This window comes from Lissotriton vulgaris, chromosome 7 (assembly GCF_964263255.1).
Source record: "Lissotriton vulgaris chromosome 7, aLisVul1.2, whole genome shotgun sequence".
Taxonomy (NCBI): Eukaryota; Metazoa; Chordata; class Amphibia; order Caudata; family Salamandridae; genus Lissotriton; species Lissotriton vulgaris.
In genome coordinates this window covers 1,363,902,444-1,363,918,614 of record NC_141695.1, presented here as the reverse complement: position 1 = coordinate 1,363,918,614, position 16,171 = coordinate 1,363,902,444, and the positions used below count along the sequence as shown (strand labels likewise).

At 54.0% G+C, this 16,171-nt stretch overlaps 1 pseudogene; it reads right to left on the bottom strand.

Moving 5' to 3' along the window:
- Positions 1 to 3,325: 3,325 nt before the first annotated feature.
- Positions 3,326 to 15,731, bottom strand: LOC147703706 (uncharacterized; annotated as a pseudogene).
- Between the last annotated feature and the right edge of the window lie 440 nt (positions 15,732 to 16,171).

Sequence of the window (16,171 nt, the reverse complement as noted above, 5' to 3'; positions counted from 1 at the left end):
GTGTCGTGTGATGTGGCTGGGTACTGGCAAACGAGGATCAGACGTGCCAAGGTGTTCTAGATGCGTTGCAGCAGGCTCAAGAATTTGGTTGTTGTAGCTGCGTAGATGGCGTTCCCTTACTCAAGTCAGCTGGTGGAGAGGGGCAGGGGGACTGTTTTTTGTGTATTTGAGGTGATCCTTTATAAGATCCTACGGGGCATTCAGAGGGTGTTGAAGCAGAAAGCAGAGATGGCGTTGTCCTGTTTGTTCATGGTGAGTGTGGAGTCCAGGATGCCCCCCAGGTTGTGTGCGTGTTTGGTGGGTTATGGTGCTGTTCCTAGCGATGTTGGGCACCAGGAGTCGTCACAGGGTGAGCTGGTGGGGCCGAGGATGTGTACCTCCAATTTGTGAGGATTCTGCATCAGCTTGCTGTCCTTACTCCATTTTGCAACAGCCTTAATTCCTCTGTGGAGGTTGATTTTGCCAGTGTGTGGGTCTTTGGTGAGGGATATGATCAGCTGGGTGTAATTGTTATAGGAGATGATATTAAGGCTCTGTTGTTGTGCCACATGGGTGAGTTGTGCCATGTGGATATTTCAGCCCGTTGGGCTGTGGGATGATCCCTGTGGGACGCTGTGGATGTGTCAGTGGTCTTGGAACAGTACTGTGGGAGGCAGATGCTCTGGGTTCTGCGGTGGAAAAGGATGTGGTCCAGACCAGGTCACTCTCTCTGATTCCTGCATCATGGATGCGTACTGTTAGAGTGCCTTGGGAGACCGTGTGGAAGTCTACTGATTGGTCCAGATGGATGTGGGCGTCTGTTTCTCCTTTGTCCATGAGGATGCTGATATAGTTGGTGGCGGCAATGAGGGCGGTGTCCGTGCTCTGGTTGATGTAGGATCCAGACTGTGTTGGTCCTATGATGTTGTTGTCTTTGAGGTAGCGGGTCAGCTGTCTGTTGATAATCTTCTACGTGACTTGTTCTGGGAAGGGGGGCAGGGAGATGGGCAGTAAGTTCCAGAGGTATTTGTGGTCCACCTTAGGTTTATTCAGTAAGGCGGTGATCACGACATTCTCCAGGCTCACAGTGAAAGTTGTTGTCTCGAAGGAGGTGTAGGACATTTCTACGGAGAAGGGGTAAGATGGCTTATTTGGCTTGTTCTGAAATGTGGATATGCCATGGGTCAGATGGGGATCCAGAGTGAATGTAGTCCTTGCTCATGATGGTGTCTTCATTGCTGACGTTGTAGCAGGCAATCAGGTGAATTTAGTGGGTGTTGGTCGTAGGGGGGGGGTGGTCTCGGTTGTGGATGTGGGGCTAGTGGAGTAGAAGCTATTGTGTATATCGATGATCTTACCGTGAGTGAAGTTGGCCAGTGAGTCACACAGATCTTGTGATGGAATGTCGTTGGCCATGTATTTGGCTTTTGAGAGTTGAATAGCAATATTGCTGTTCTATTTGCTGTAGTGTGCGTTGCTGTCTAGCCTGTCCTTGATGGCGGTCCTGTTGTCGGTCCTGATGAGTTGGTGGTGTCTGCGGATGGCACTCTTGTGTGCGTTATAGCTTTCTGGTGATTGTTTGCAGTGCGTGATCCTCTACAGCTTCCGACAGGTGCACTCGGAGGTCCTGGGGTCTTTGGTGAACCATGCAGCAATGTTGTTGTTGTGTTAGGTGGCGGATTACTTGAGTGGGGCGAAGGTGTCTGCGCAGTCGTTGATCCACTGTTTGAGGCAGATGGCAGCGGTGTGGGGGTAGGTGGGATAGGCTTGTGGTCCCAGGGCATGGGTGGCTGTCAGTTAGTCCTCGGTGAGCTTGCACCAGCAGCGGCGTGGCATGGTCTGTGTGCGGGGGGTGTGGTGGGTTTCCTGAAGGTGAAGTGGATGCTTCTGTGGTCTGTCCAGTGGTGTTAGGTGTTGTTGTTGGATGAGGCGTGTGGATTTTCTGAGGAGATGGGGTCCTGTGTGTGTCTAGCGGTGTGGGTATGGGTTGTCTCGAGTTGTTGTAATCCAAGGCTGACAAGGTTGTCCATCAGGGCGGTGGAGTCTGCATCATTGTTGTTATGACGGTAGAAGTAAATTTCGCCAAGGAGGATGTAATCTGTGTAGGCAAGGGCGTGCATGCTGATGAGGTGAGCGATGGAGTTGATGAATAGTGGTAGGACTCCAGGTGGTCTGTAGATGAGTGTTCCTCTGAGGGTGGTGTTGGTGTGGATCTGTAAATGCATGTGCTAGGCGGTGGAGAGGGTGTCAATGTTGTTGGTAGTGACTCTGGGAGTGTTAATATGGATGATGGCAATTCCTCCTACCACTCTGTAGGTACGGTGTTTGCAGGAGTTGTCATTGGCTTCTGGTATGGCTATGGTGATGTCTGTTGGCAAGGTGGTGTTCAGCCTGGTTGCCGTCCACAACACCATCCAGCCCAACAACAGCAACAACCTCTACACAGGGACAAGAACCTGACTTCCAGAGTACTTGTGGAAATCCAGGATGCATGCACACACCTCATCCTCACCATCCCCTGCTACTGCCACATGACCATCCACCTGAGATACCTACAATGGTTCCACAGTCAAATGCAGGTTCACCTCCATACTCCTCAGCCACACTCAGTCTGCACTCTACAGACCCAGGCACAATAAGTGATATGGACGTATACCAGCTAACACCCCATTGCCCACAGTCCGTCTTGGCACCCTTTACCAGGCCATCAATCTTCACATCCACAGTACAACAGCATGTAACTGCTAGTTCTCATACCTCATTACACAGATCCTGGTGCTCCCTCCGTGGACACCTACATATTAGCCATGCTCTTGATACCTCAGCACACTCTTCTATGACTGTCAGTCATTGCAGTATTTCAAGCAAACACCTTGTTCTGCAGTTAGTAAACATCAAGGGTGAGTTTTGCCATCCATGTATGTATTTTTGGCTATCTTGTGACCTATGTGTGTCCACAGCCGGACTAAGATCCCAGTGTGTGGATGGCTAGAGTTTACAGGAGACTGTGGCATTTGAATACATTTGACTTCAAAAATGTATTGGAATCTGGGTACATACAAATACATCAATGCATTTTGTGCTAGTTAGATTTATTTTTTACTCTTGTGCGTGTAACGTGAGTAGGTGCTGTACAACAAGGGGGGAATCCAAAGTTCACAGCAGGAGATGTGATGCCTTACAGTATGAGTCAACAGAGTCCAGGCACAGTGCTTGGCATCATTGGGCACACTGCGACCAGCAAGTCCATGTGGGAAAGTCTGAAAGTCAATCGGGTGATGCTGTTGGCCACAAAGGCAAGATGCCAGACCAGGTGACCTGGGAGTTGTGCATGGCCCTATGCCTCTCAACGTCTGGACCGTGGATGACCCACCTTCCTTGGGGGACCCTCACGTGCAGGCCTTGACGATGCATGGGATTCTCCGTCTGACAATTCCTCTTCCTCCTCCCTCTCTGTGCCTGTTGTTGGTCTTTGCCTAGATGTGTCTGGCCTTGTGACTCAGGGTGGGCGCTGCATGTTGACAGCGATCAGACGGAGTGATTGGTAAATTTCCCTATGCACCGTCAGGAGCTCATCCAGTCTTGCCTCCTTCCGTCCCTGCTGTTGTTCTTGACTGGCATGTAGCTGGGCCTGCTGATCTGTCATTTTGTTGAGGGCCTCCACTACCAGGCTGAACTCGCTGGTGTCCCGCCGGTATACATCCATGATGTCTCTGAGTTCTGCCATACCGGGCCCTGCACCTGGGTGGTCAGGTTCTCGCCTCCGCCTTGTGCCACTCCACCACCCCTGCCCACACGAGCCGGGTCTGCGTTTGTGGGCACATCATGTCGACGGGACCCATGAGTAATGGCAGTAGAGGTGTTGTCTGCCACCTCATGGGTGCCCGGCAAACCATGTCCCTCATTGTCAGACTGGCTCTGTTGTGGATCATGGACAGGGCTCTGAGTTGTCTGCTGGGATGTGGCGGGAATGGGTGGGGTGGTTGGCACAGATGTATCTGTTTCAGCTGCTGCAGGGGTTTGGGATCCAGAGGGGCCTGGTTGGTTGGGGTCATCCACAGTGTGTTAAGAGGGCTCGCTGATGGTGGGGTCAGTGCCGTGCTGAGCCAGGGACTGGGATCCATCTCCCCCCTGGTTGGGGGTAGTTTCCACACGTTCACCTGTGGGTGTGAGAGACAAACACTGTTATGGCACTATCATGCAACATCTATATTCAATATACATTGTCGTTAGCAATGTTCCCCCTGCTTTGGATTGTTGAAATTGTTCACTTGTGTATGTGTATGTTATGGGGTGAGATTGACATGTGCTCATGGGTGCTTGACATGTTGGGTACTGTTGACGATGACTGTCACAGCCATTGCAGTGGCTTGTGTCGCCAGCACCACAAAGATCCAGCTGTGCTCTGTGTGGCCCAATCTGCACAATGCAGTGTCAATTATTATGCCTGGTTCAAGCATGTACAGGGTTTTAATGCAGCATGTTTATGATGGCGACTGAGTGGAATTTTGCTGATTTAATTCAGCAACTTTTGAGAGGTGTTGCTGTGCCGTGACAGCCACCCACTGCCAAACCCCCAGGACCAGTACACCCACTTGAGGCACAGGGCTTCAGGACTTGGCACTTCTGAAAGATGCATTACCTTGTCAATACCCAGGTCCATGGTGCCACTTAAGTGCATCCACATTATTGCAAATCTGTGGCAACAGCATTGTGGGAGAGTCACAATGGACTTGTGATTCAGCACTGTGCTTTATTTGTTTGGATACGTCATCAGATCAGTATTTTTGAGGTTGTGTTACATGACAATTGTGACAGTGGTGCACTCTATTGTCTGTCCCCAGGGGCTTAGTTTATATAAGGGGTGTGCGTGACAGGCCATGTTAGTACTTTGAGTGTGATTGGCAAGTGGGCGTCCCTTGTGGTGTGTCTGTCCCCCCATGAAGCATGCTGCCATGATAGTCGTTGTGAGTTCCTGTGCAGGATATCTGACCTTGTCCTGGTGTTAGTGTTTGCACTGGTCACAGGAGGTCCTTGTGCTGCCTACACTAGGGCCCAGTGCCAGCTATCTTGTCAGTTCTTTCACACTCCCTGTGCATTGAACATGCTGCATGGGTGTGTACCTGGGCCATATGGGTTGAGTGCAGCCTCCTACCCTACCCGCCTTTTCGGAGCTCTCCCTAGTGAGAGTACTAGGGCTGCGAGCTAGTCGGACCAAATCTACAACTCTGCTGATATTATTACGCTGTGTAAATCGTTTTTAAGGTCATTTTAAATTGTGTCACTATTTTCTGTTGGGGGCTCTAAATTACTTATTTTAAGGGGAATTTTACTGAGGCACACTGACACCCCTCCACACGCTACTGCTTCTTTTTCCCTGCCTCGCCCAGCCGTTTATGGTCCCGGTGTAAGCGACGGTGGGCGCCATCTTTGGTGTGGCTGGGGCTGCGCTCTAGTCGCGCCGGCCTCCCGCCCTCGCAAGCTATTTAGCCTGGCTTGTACTCTGCTTCGCTGCCTTTTCAGAGCTCTCCCTAGTGAGAGTACTAGGGCTGCGAGCTAGTCGGACCGAATCTACAACTCTGCTGATATTATTACGCTGTGTAATTCGTTTTTAAGGTCATTTTAAATTGTGTCACTATTTTCTGTTGGGGGCTCTAAATTACTTATTTTAAGGGGAATTTTACTGAGGCACACTGACACCGCTCCACACGCTACTGCTTCTTTTTCCCTGCCTCGCCCAGCCGTTTATTGTCCCGGTGTAAGCGACGGTGGGCGCCATCTTTGGTGTGGCTGGGGCTGCGCTCTAGTCGCGCCGGCCTCCCGCCCTCCTCACACCCTATATAACTGGTACCATGACCAGACGGCGCAGCGAGCTGGCGCAGCGGGCGCGCCGGATGCGCGCCGAAGCCGCGCCTAAGCCAAGCCCGTCTGCGCCCGTCCGCGACCGGACACGGCCCAGGGCCATAACCCCTGGCCCTTTAGTGCGCTATTCTCCCCTGCAATTAAGACAGTTGAGCCCTGGCTACATTCACCAACACTGTATCATCCTGCCTCTCTCTACTGCAGTGGGTGCTACCCCTTCCCCTTGTCCTGGGTGCCAATACCAACTTCCGCAACCTCGTCTGCCAGACTCCTCAGCCTCAGACGTCCCCAGTAATATATGCTCTCATGAAGTGGATATCACTCATTTTCATGGCTGTCGAGCAGCGCTTATTAACACGCGCTCCCTTCCATGCCACAGTTTACACATTAGTGAGTTTATTATTGCTCACGATCTTGACTTCCTTTTTGCCACTGAAACCTGGGGAGACGCTGGCTCAGGACCGGACTTCTGCCAGGCAACCCCTGAGGGCTACAGTGTTGCGAGACATGATAGACACATAGGAAGAGGTGGAGGACTCGCCATTATCTATAAGAATCAGTACCGCACTACGCTTGATCCCATACAATCCTCCAACTGTGAAGCAGCCACTTTTGCTATCAATATTAATTGCAAACAAGCCCTCAAAGGAATTCTGCTATATCGACCTCCTGGACCTCGAAACTCCTTTCTTGCTACACTCTCTGAGCTAAATGACCACATCATATGCTCGACGGAATACATGATACTGGGAGATTTTAACTTCCCTTTGGAGGAACAGGGCAACCACAACACCATTCAACTCACTGCTGATCTCCTAACCTTAGGACTTCAACAATTGGTAAAGGGAACTACTCACCAGGCGGGACACACACTAGATGGTTTGTTTACCAACAACCCACACATCTCTGTATTAGATATTCTTCCCCTCACGTGGACTGATCACAGGGCCATTATCTTTGGTATACCTACTCGGCCTGTTAACCTTCCCCCCTCCAGGCCATGTACTAGGATAGGGACCCGTGCCTGGAAGAATGCAGATATCCCTCAGATGGTAGACATCCTGACACTATCCTCCCCCACGGGAGGAGCCCACCCTGCTCTCTCAGCCTCCGATTTCCAAGACTGGATTCGGAACGCTGCTGATCAGGTGGCCCCGGAGAAGCTTATGCGACCCAACAGAATATCTCCGTCGGCGGTTTGGTACACCGAAGAGCTCAGGCTCCACCGACAACACTGTAGAAACTTAGAAAGGCGTTGGAGGAAATTTTACTGCCCCATAGCCAAGCAATCCTACAAAGATGCCCTGACAACATATAAAAAGGCTATTACTGCTCGAAAAACTACCTTTTTCTCGGCCCAAATAGAGAATGCCAGGAACTCTGCCAGAGAACTGTTCTCAGTGGTCACCACCCTGCCACCCCTTCTTCAGGTCCCGGGGCTGAACCCTCTCAGCCTCTCTGCAACGCTCTGTCCAACTTTTTCATCACTAAGGTGGTAGATATCTACTCATCTTTTGCTGGGGATGTAGGGACAAGATCCAGAATCTGCAGTGGGGAAGAGCCAGTCACTGACCATGATTCCTTCTCTTCTTTTGTCCCCACCACGCAAGATCAAATTAGCAGACTCGTTTCTACTATCTAGTCTGGCTCCCCCTTGGACCCCTGTCCCCCTTCGGTGATGGCCAATCTAAGTGAAGTGATCTCTCGCCCACTTATGGAAATTTGTAACACCGCATTTCAAACTGGTCACTATCCTGCCCCGTGGAAGAAGGCAGTGATTAAACCTCTTCTGAAAAAACCCTCCCTGGATCCCACAGCTCTGGCCAGCTACAGACCTATTGCGTGTCTCCCCTTTCCCGCCAAAATATGTGAAGCACTGATGAATAAACAACTCTCAGAGTTCGTCGATACTCACCAACTTCACGACGAAACGCAGTTTGGCTTCAGGAAAGGGCATGGAACCGAGACCGCTTTAATAAAGGCCTCAGATGAGATCAGGGCCATTATGGACCAGGGAGGTGTGGCCGTTCTGATTCTTTTGGACCTGTCCGCAGCCTTTGACACGGTCGACCATGCTATTCTGGTCGACCGTGTCACAGCTCTGGGGATAAACGGCATGGCTAGAGATCTTATTTCATCCTTTCTGGCCAACCGTACCCAGACAGTGAAGTTGGATAATTTTTACTCTCATGTCTCTGCACTCCCATGTGGAGTCCCACAGGGCTCCTCGCTAAGTCCTACGCTATTTAATATCTATGTAGCGGACTTAGCGAGGGTAATAAAGGCCCATGGGTTGCGACTTACATCTTACGCAGACGACACCCAACTGGTTTTGGCGATCCATAAGGACGGCCCAGTGGTGGCAGCTAATTTCCAAAGGGCCATGCTCGCTGTCAGTACCTGGATGTCCTCCAATTGTCTGAGGCTTAACTCAGACAAAACCGAGGTCATGACCTTCGGCAAACTCTCCCCGGAATGGTCTTCCATCTGGTGGCCCAACCAGCTGGGTTCTCCACCTGTCCCAGTTGAAAAGGCTAGAAACCTGGGAGTTATTTTTGACAGCAAGCTGTCATTTAACCTTCACGCAACAAGGTTGTGTCATCTGCCTTCTTTATCTTAAAGAAAATTAGGAAATTGCTGCCTTACCTCCCTACTTCAGCTGGGAAGACCCTGGTCTCTACCCTAGTGTTTTCTAAAATTGACTACGGGAATGCCCTCTTTCTTAATTCTCAGAAACTCGTTTTATCTAAGCGGCAGTCCATACAGAATGCGGCTGCCAGAATTCTTCATGACATCCCTCGCCGCCAGCCTACTACTCCCGCCATTCGTCATCTTCATTGGCTAAGAGTAGAGGGCCGCATTAAATTCAAGGCCCTCTGCATTGCCTATAAGGCAGTGCATGGCGTTGGACCCAAGTTTCTGACCGAAGCATTTCAGTTGTACACCCCTAAAAGGCAGCTGAGATCTGCTAACACCTGCCTCCTGCCGGTACCTCGCACAAGAACAGCAACCTGGGGAGACAGACGTTTCCTGGTTGCTGCGCCCAAGCTTTGGAACCTTTTGCCACTTACTATCAAAACTGCCCCCAATCTGATGAGCTTCCGTAGGCTCCTAAAGACATGGTTGTTCAACCAGTGAGCTCGCTGCTCGGTCCCTCTGGCCTCCACATGCGCCGAGACACCTTCGGGTATTTGTATGCGCAATAAAAATATCGTAAATAAATAAATAAATCCCACCCCTCCTACTGTTGTGCACTGCTGGGAGTCATGTCCACACACTCCCAAACCCCCCCTACTGTTAGGCACTGCTGGGAGTCATGACCACCCCCCCACATACTGTTAGGCACTGCTGGGAGTCATGCCCACACACCCCCACACACCCCCTACTGTTAGGCACTGCATGGAGTCATGACCACCCCCCACATACTGTTAGGCACTGCTGGGAGTCATGGCCACCCACCCCCACACCCCACCCCTACTATTAGGCACTGCTGGGAGTCATGACCACACATCCCCCCTACTGTTAGGCACTGCTGGGAGTCATGGCAACACACCCTCACCCCCACCTACTGTTAGGCACTGCTGGGAGTCATGGCCATCCACCCCACATACTGTTAGGCACTGCTGGGAGTCATGGCCACTCCCCCACATACTCTTAGGCACTGCTGGGAGTCATGACCACATACCCCCACACCACCCCCCTACTGTTAGGCACTGCTGGGAGTCATGGCCACACCCCACCACAATCCCCCCTACTGTTAGGCACTGCTGGGAGTCATGGCCACACACCCCCACACCCCACCCCTACAGTTAGGAACTGCTGGGAGTCATGGCCACACACCCCCACCCCCACATACTGTTAGGCACTAGTGGAAGTCATGGCCACTCCCCCCACATACTGTTAGGCACTGCTGGGAGTCATTACCACACACCCCCACACCCCCTGTACTGTTAGGCACTGCTGGAAGTCATGGCCACACCTCCTACTGTTAGGCACTGCTGGGAGTCATGGCCACACCCCACAACAACCCCCCCTACTGTTAGGCACTGCTGGGAGTCATAGCCACCCCACCCATACTGTTAGGCACTGCTGGGAGTCATGGCCACACACCCCCACACCCCCACTACTGTTAGGCACTGCTGGGAGTCATGACCACACACCCCACACCCCCCTACTGTTAGGCACTGTTGGGAGTCATGGCCATACACCCCCACACTCCCCCTACTGTTAGGCACTGCATGGAGTCATGACCACCCCCCACATACTGTTAGGCACTGCTGGGAGTCATGGCCACCCACCCCCACACCCCACCCCTACTATTAGGCACTGCTGGGAGTCATGACCACACATCCCCCCTACTGTTAGGCACTGCTGGGAGTCATGGCAACACACCCTCACCCCCACCTACTGTTAGGCACTGCTGGGAGTCATGGCCATCCACCCCACATACTGTTAGGCACTGCTGGGAGTCATGGCCACTCCCCCACATACTCTTAGGCACTGCTGGGAGTCATGACCACATACCCCCACACCACCCCCCTACTGTTAGGCACTGCTGGGAGTCATGGCCACACCCCACCACAATCCCCCCTACTGTTAGGCACTGCTGGGAGTCATGGCCACACACCCCCACACCCCACCCCTACAGTTAGGAACTGCTGGGAGTCATGGCCACACACCCCCACCCCCACATACTGTTAGGCACTAGTGGAAGTCATGGCCACTCCCCCCACATACTGTTAGGCACTGCTGGGAGTCATTACCACACACCCCCACACCCCCTGTACTGTTAGGCACTGCTGGAAGTCATGGCCACACCTCCTACTGTTAGGCACTGCTGGGAGTCATGGCCACACCCCACAACAACCCCCCCTACTGTTAGGCACTGCTGGGAGTCATAGCCACCCCACCCATACTGTTAGGCACTGCTGGGAGTCATGGCCACACACCCCCACACCCCCACTACTGTTAGGCACTGCTGGGAGTCATGACCACACACCCCACACCCCCCTACTGTTAGGCACTGCTGGGAGTCATGGCCATACACCCCCACACTCCCCCTACTGTTAGGCACTGCTGGATTCATGGCCCCCACCCAAATACTGTTAGGCACTGCTGAGAGTCATGGCTACACCCCCCCACACCCTACCGCTACTGTTAGGCACTGCTGGTAGTCATGGCCACACACCCCCTACTGTTAGGCACTACTGGGAGTCATGACCATACACCCCCACACCCCACCCCTACTGTTAGGCATTGCTGGGAGTCATGACAACCCCCCCACATACTGTTAGGCACTGCTGGGAGTCATGCCCACACACCCCCACACACCCCCTACTGTTAGGCACTGCATGGAGTCATGACCACCCCCCACATACTGTTAGGCACTGCTGGGAGTCATGGCCACCCACCCCCACACCCCACCCCTACTATTAGGCACTGCTGGGAGTCATGACCACACATCCAACCCTACTGTTAGGCACTGCTGGGAGTCATGGCAACACACCCCCACCCCCACCTACTGTTAGGCACTGCTGGGAGTCATGGCCATCCACCCCACATACTGTTAGGCACTGCTGGGAGTCATGGCCACTCCCCCACATACTATTAGGCACTGCTGGGAGTCATGACCACATACCCCCACACCATCCCCCTACTGTTAGGAACTGCTGGAAGTCATGGCCACACACCCCCACCCCCACATACTGTTAGGCACTAGTGGAAGTCATGGTCACTCCCCCCACATACTGTTAGGCACTGCTGGGAGTCATTACCACACACCCCCACACCCCCCTCTACTGTTAGGCACTGCTGGAAGTCATGGCCACACCTCCTACTGTTAGGCACTGCTGGGAGTCATGGCCACACCCCACAACAACCCCCCCCTACTGTTAGGCACTGCTGGGAGTCATAGCCACCCCCACCCATACTGTTAGGCACTGCTGGGAGTCATGGCCACACACCCCCACACCCCCACTACTGTTAGGCACACACCTCCTACTGTTAGGCACTGCTGGGAGTCATGGCCACACCCCACAACAACCCCCCCTACTGTTAGGCACTGCTGGGAGTCATAGCCACCCCACCCATACTGTTAGGCACTGCTGGGAGTCATGGCCACACACCCCCACACCCCCACTACTGTTAGGCACTGCTGGGAGTCATGACCACACACCCCACACCCCCCTACTGTTAGGCACTGCTGGGAGTCATGGCCATACACCCCCACACTCCCCCTACTGTTAGGCACTGCATGGAGTCATGACCACCCCCCACATACTGTTAGGCACTGCTGGGAGTCATGGCCACCCACCCCCACACCCCACCCCTACTATTAGGCACTGCTGGGAGTCATGACCACACATCCCCCCTACTGTTAGGCACTGCTGGGAGTCATGGCAACACACCCTCACCCCCACCTACTGTTAGGCACTGCTGGGAGTCATGGCCATCCACCCCACATACTGTTAGGCACTGCTGGGAGTCATGGCCACTCCCCCACATACTCTTAGGCACTGCTGGGAGTCATGACCACATACCCCCACACCACCCCCCTACTGTTAGGCACTGCTGGGAGTCATGGCCACACCCCACCACAATCCCCCCTACTGTTAGGCACTGCTGGGAGTCATGGCCACACACCCCCACACCCCACCCCTACAGTTAGGAACTGCTGGGAGTCATGGCCACACACCCCCACCCCCACATACTGTTAGGCACTAGTGGAAGTCATGGCCACTCCCCCCACATACTGTTAGGCACTGCTGGGAGTCATTACCACACACCCCCACACCCCCTGTACTGTTAGGCACTGCTGGAAGTCATGGCCACACCTCCTACTGTTAGGCACTGCTGGGAGTCATGGCCACACCCCACAACAACCCCCCCTACTGTTAGGCACTGCTGGGAGTCATAGCCACCCCACCCATACTGTTAGGCACTGCTGGGAGTCATGGCCACACACCCCCACACCCCCACTACTGTTAGGCACTGCTGGGAGTCATGACCACACACCCCACACCCCCCTACTGTTAGGCACTGCTGGGAGTCATGGCCATACACCCCCACACTCCCCCTACTGTTAGGCACTGCTGGATTCATGGCCCCCACCCAAATACTGTTAGGCACTGCTGAGAGTCATGGCTACACCCCCCCACACCCTACCGCTACTGTTAGGCACTGCTGGTAGTCATGGCCACACACCCCCTACTGTTAGGCACTACTGGGAGTCATGACCATACACCCCCACACCCCACCCCTACTGTTAGGCATTGCTGGGAGTCATGACAACCCCCCCACATACTGTTAGGCACTGCTGGGAGTCATGCCCACACACCCCCACACACCCCCTACTGTTAGGCACTGCATGGAGTCATGACCACCCCCCACATACTGTTAGGCACTGCTGGGAGTCATGGCCACCCACCCCCACACCCCACCCCTACTATTAGGCACTGCTGGGAGTCATGACCACACATCCAACCCTACTGTTAGGCACTGCTGGGAGTCATGGCAACACACCCCCACCCCCACCTACTGTTAGGCACTGCTGGGAGTCATGGCCATCCACCCCACATACTGTTAGGCACTGCTGGGAGTCATGGCCACTCCCCCACATACTATTAGGCACTGCTGGGAGTCATGACCACATACCCCCACACCATCCCCCTACTGTTAGGAACTGCTGGAAGTCATGGCCACACACCCCCACCCCCACATACTGTTAGGCACTAGTGGAAGTCATGGTCACTCCCCCCACATACTGTTAGGCACTGCTGGGAGTCATTACCACACACTCCCACACCCCCCTCTACTGTTAGGCACTGCTGGAAGTCATGGCCACACCTCCTACTGTTAGGCACTGCTGGGAGTCATGGCCACACCCCACAACAACCCCCCCCTACTGTTAGGCACTGCTGGGAGTCATAGCCACCCCCACCCATACTGTTAGGCACTGCTGGGAGTCATGGCCACACACCCCCACACCCCCACTACTGTTAGGCACTGCTGGGAGTCATGACCACACACCCCACACCCCCCTACTGTTAGGCACTGCTGGGAGTCATGGCCATACACCCCCACACTCCCCCTACTGTTAGGCACTGCTGGATTCATGGCCACCCCCCACCTACTGTTAGGCACTGCTGGGAGTCATGGCCATCCACCCCACATACTGTTAGGCACTGCTGGGAGTCATGGCCACTCCCCCACATACTATTAGGCACTGCTGGGAGTCATGACCACATACCCCCACACCATCCCCCTACTGTTAGGCACTGCTGGGAGTCATGGCCACACCCCACCAAAATCCCCCCTACTGTTGGGCACTGCTGGGAGTCATGGCCACACACCCCCACACCCCACCCCTACAGTTAGGAACTGCTGGAAGTCATGGCCACACACCCCCACCCCCACATACTGTTAGGCACTAGTGGAAGTCATGGTCACTCCCCCCACATACTGTTAGGCACTGCTGGGAGTCATTACCACACACCCCCACACCCCCCTCTACTGTTAGGCACTGCTGGAAGTCATGGCCACACCTCCTACTGTTAGGCACTGCTGGGAGTCATGGCCACACCCCACAACAACCCCCCCTACTGTTAGGCACTGCTGGGAGTCATAGCCACCCCCACCCATACTGTTAGGCACTGCTGGGAGTCATGGCCACACACCCCCACACCCCCACTACTGTTAGGCACTGCTGGGAGTCATGACCACACACCCCACACCCCCCTACTGTTAGGCACTGCTGGGAGTCATGGCCATACACCCCCACACTCCCCCTACTGTTAGGCACTGCTGGATTCATGGCCACCCCCCAAATACTGTTAGGCACTGCTGAGAGTCATGGCTACACCCCCCCACACCCTACCGCTACTGTTAGGCACTGCTGGTAGTCATGGCCACACACCCCCTACTGTTAGGCACTACTGGGAGTCATGACCATACACCCCCACACCCCACCCCTACTGTTAGGCATTGCTGGGAGTCATGACCACACCCCCCTACTGTTAGGCACTGCTGGGAGTCATGGCCACACCCTACCACAACCACCCCTACTGTTAGGCACTGCTGGGTGTCATGGCCATCCCCCCCACATACTGTTAGGCACTGCTGGGAGTCATGACCACACACCCCCCTACTGTAAGGCACTGCTGGGAGTCATGGCCACACAGCCCCTACTGTAAGGCACTACTGGGAGTCATGGCCACACCCCACCACAACCCCCTCCCTACAGTTAGGCACTGCTGGGAGTCATAGCCACCCCCCCACATACTGTTAGGCACTGCTGGGAGTCATGACCACACACCCCACACCCCACCCCTACTGTTAGGCACTGCTAGTAGTCATAGCCACACCCCCACACTACCACCACTGTTAGGCACTGCTGGGAATCATGACCACACCCCCCATACCCCACCCCTACTGTTAGGCACTGCTGGGAGTCATGACCACACCCCCACCCCCTACTGTTAGGCACTGCTGGGAGTCATGGCCACAACCCCTACTGTTAGGCACTGCTGGGAGTCATGGCCACCCCCCACATACTGTTAGGCACTTCTGGGAGTCATGGCCACACCCCCCTACTGTTAGGCACTGCTGGTAGTCATGGCCACCCCCACATACTGTTAGGCACTGCTGGGAGTCATGGCCACACAACCCCACACCTCCATACTGTTAGGCACTGCTGGTAGTCCCCCCATGTTACATGAATTGTTTGTATACTCACCTGGCTCAACGGCTCCTTCGATTCCGTGAACTCCCACCGGTGGTAGCAGGGCCATGACTTTCTTCTCCCTGGGATGGTATTGTGCAGGTCTGCGGGGAGGGCCACCTCCAGTGTGATGAGCGTTGGCGTACTCCTCATCCATCTTGCGCTTGACCATCCTCCGCAGATCATACCACCTGTTCTGGCAAACCACCCTGGTGTGCCTGATGGGTGCAACAGCATTGACCTTCTCGACGATCCTCTCCCACAGGCGTGTCTTTTCAGCTATGCTGGTCTGTCTGACCAATGCACCAAACAGCTGTAGAAAAACTCTGATGACTTCATCTGTAAGGATCTCCATCTCCGGGTTGGTGAACTTTGGATTCTTTGGTGTGGTCATGGTGTGGGGTGTATGTGATTGGGGGGTGATGGTGTGTATGGCTGAGGATGTGTGGGTCTGATTGTGAAGGGGTGGTGTGTGTGAATGAGATGGGTATATGTGTGAAGCTGTATGGCTGCAGCTGTTTGTGTGCTGTCAGTGTCTTTGCACAAATAGGTATGTTGCAAAGGATGATGGGTTATATGTGTGGGCCCTTTTATTTGTCCATTTGTGGGTGT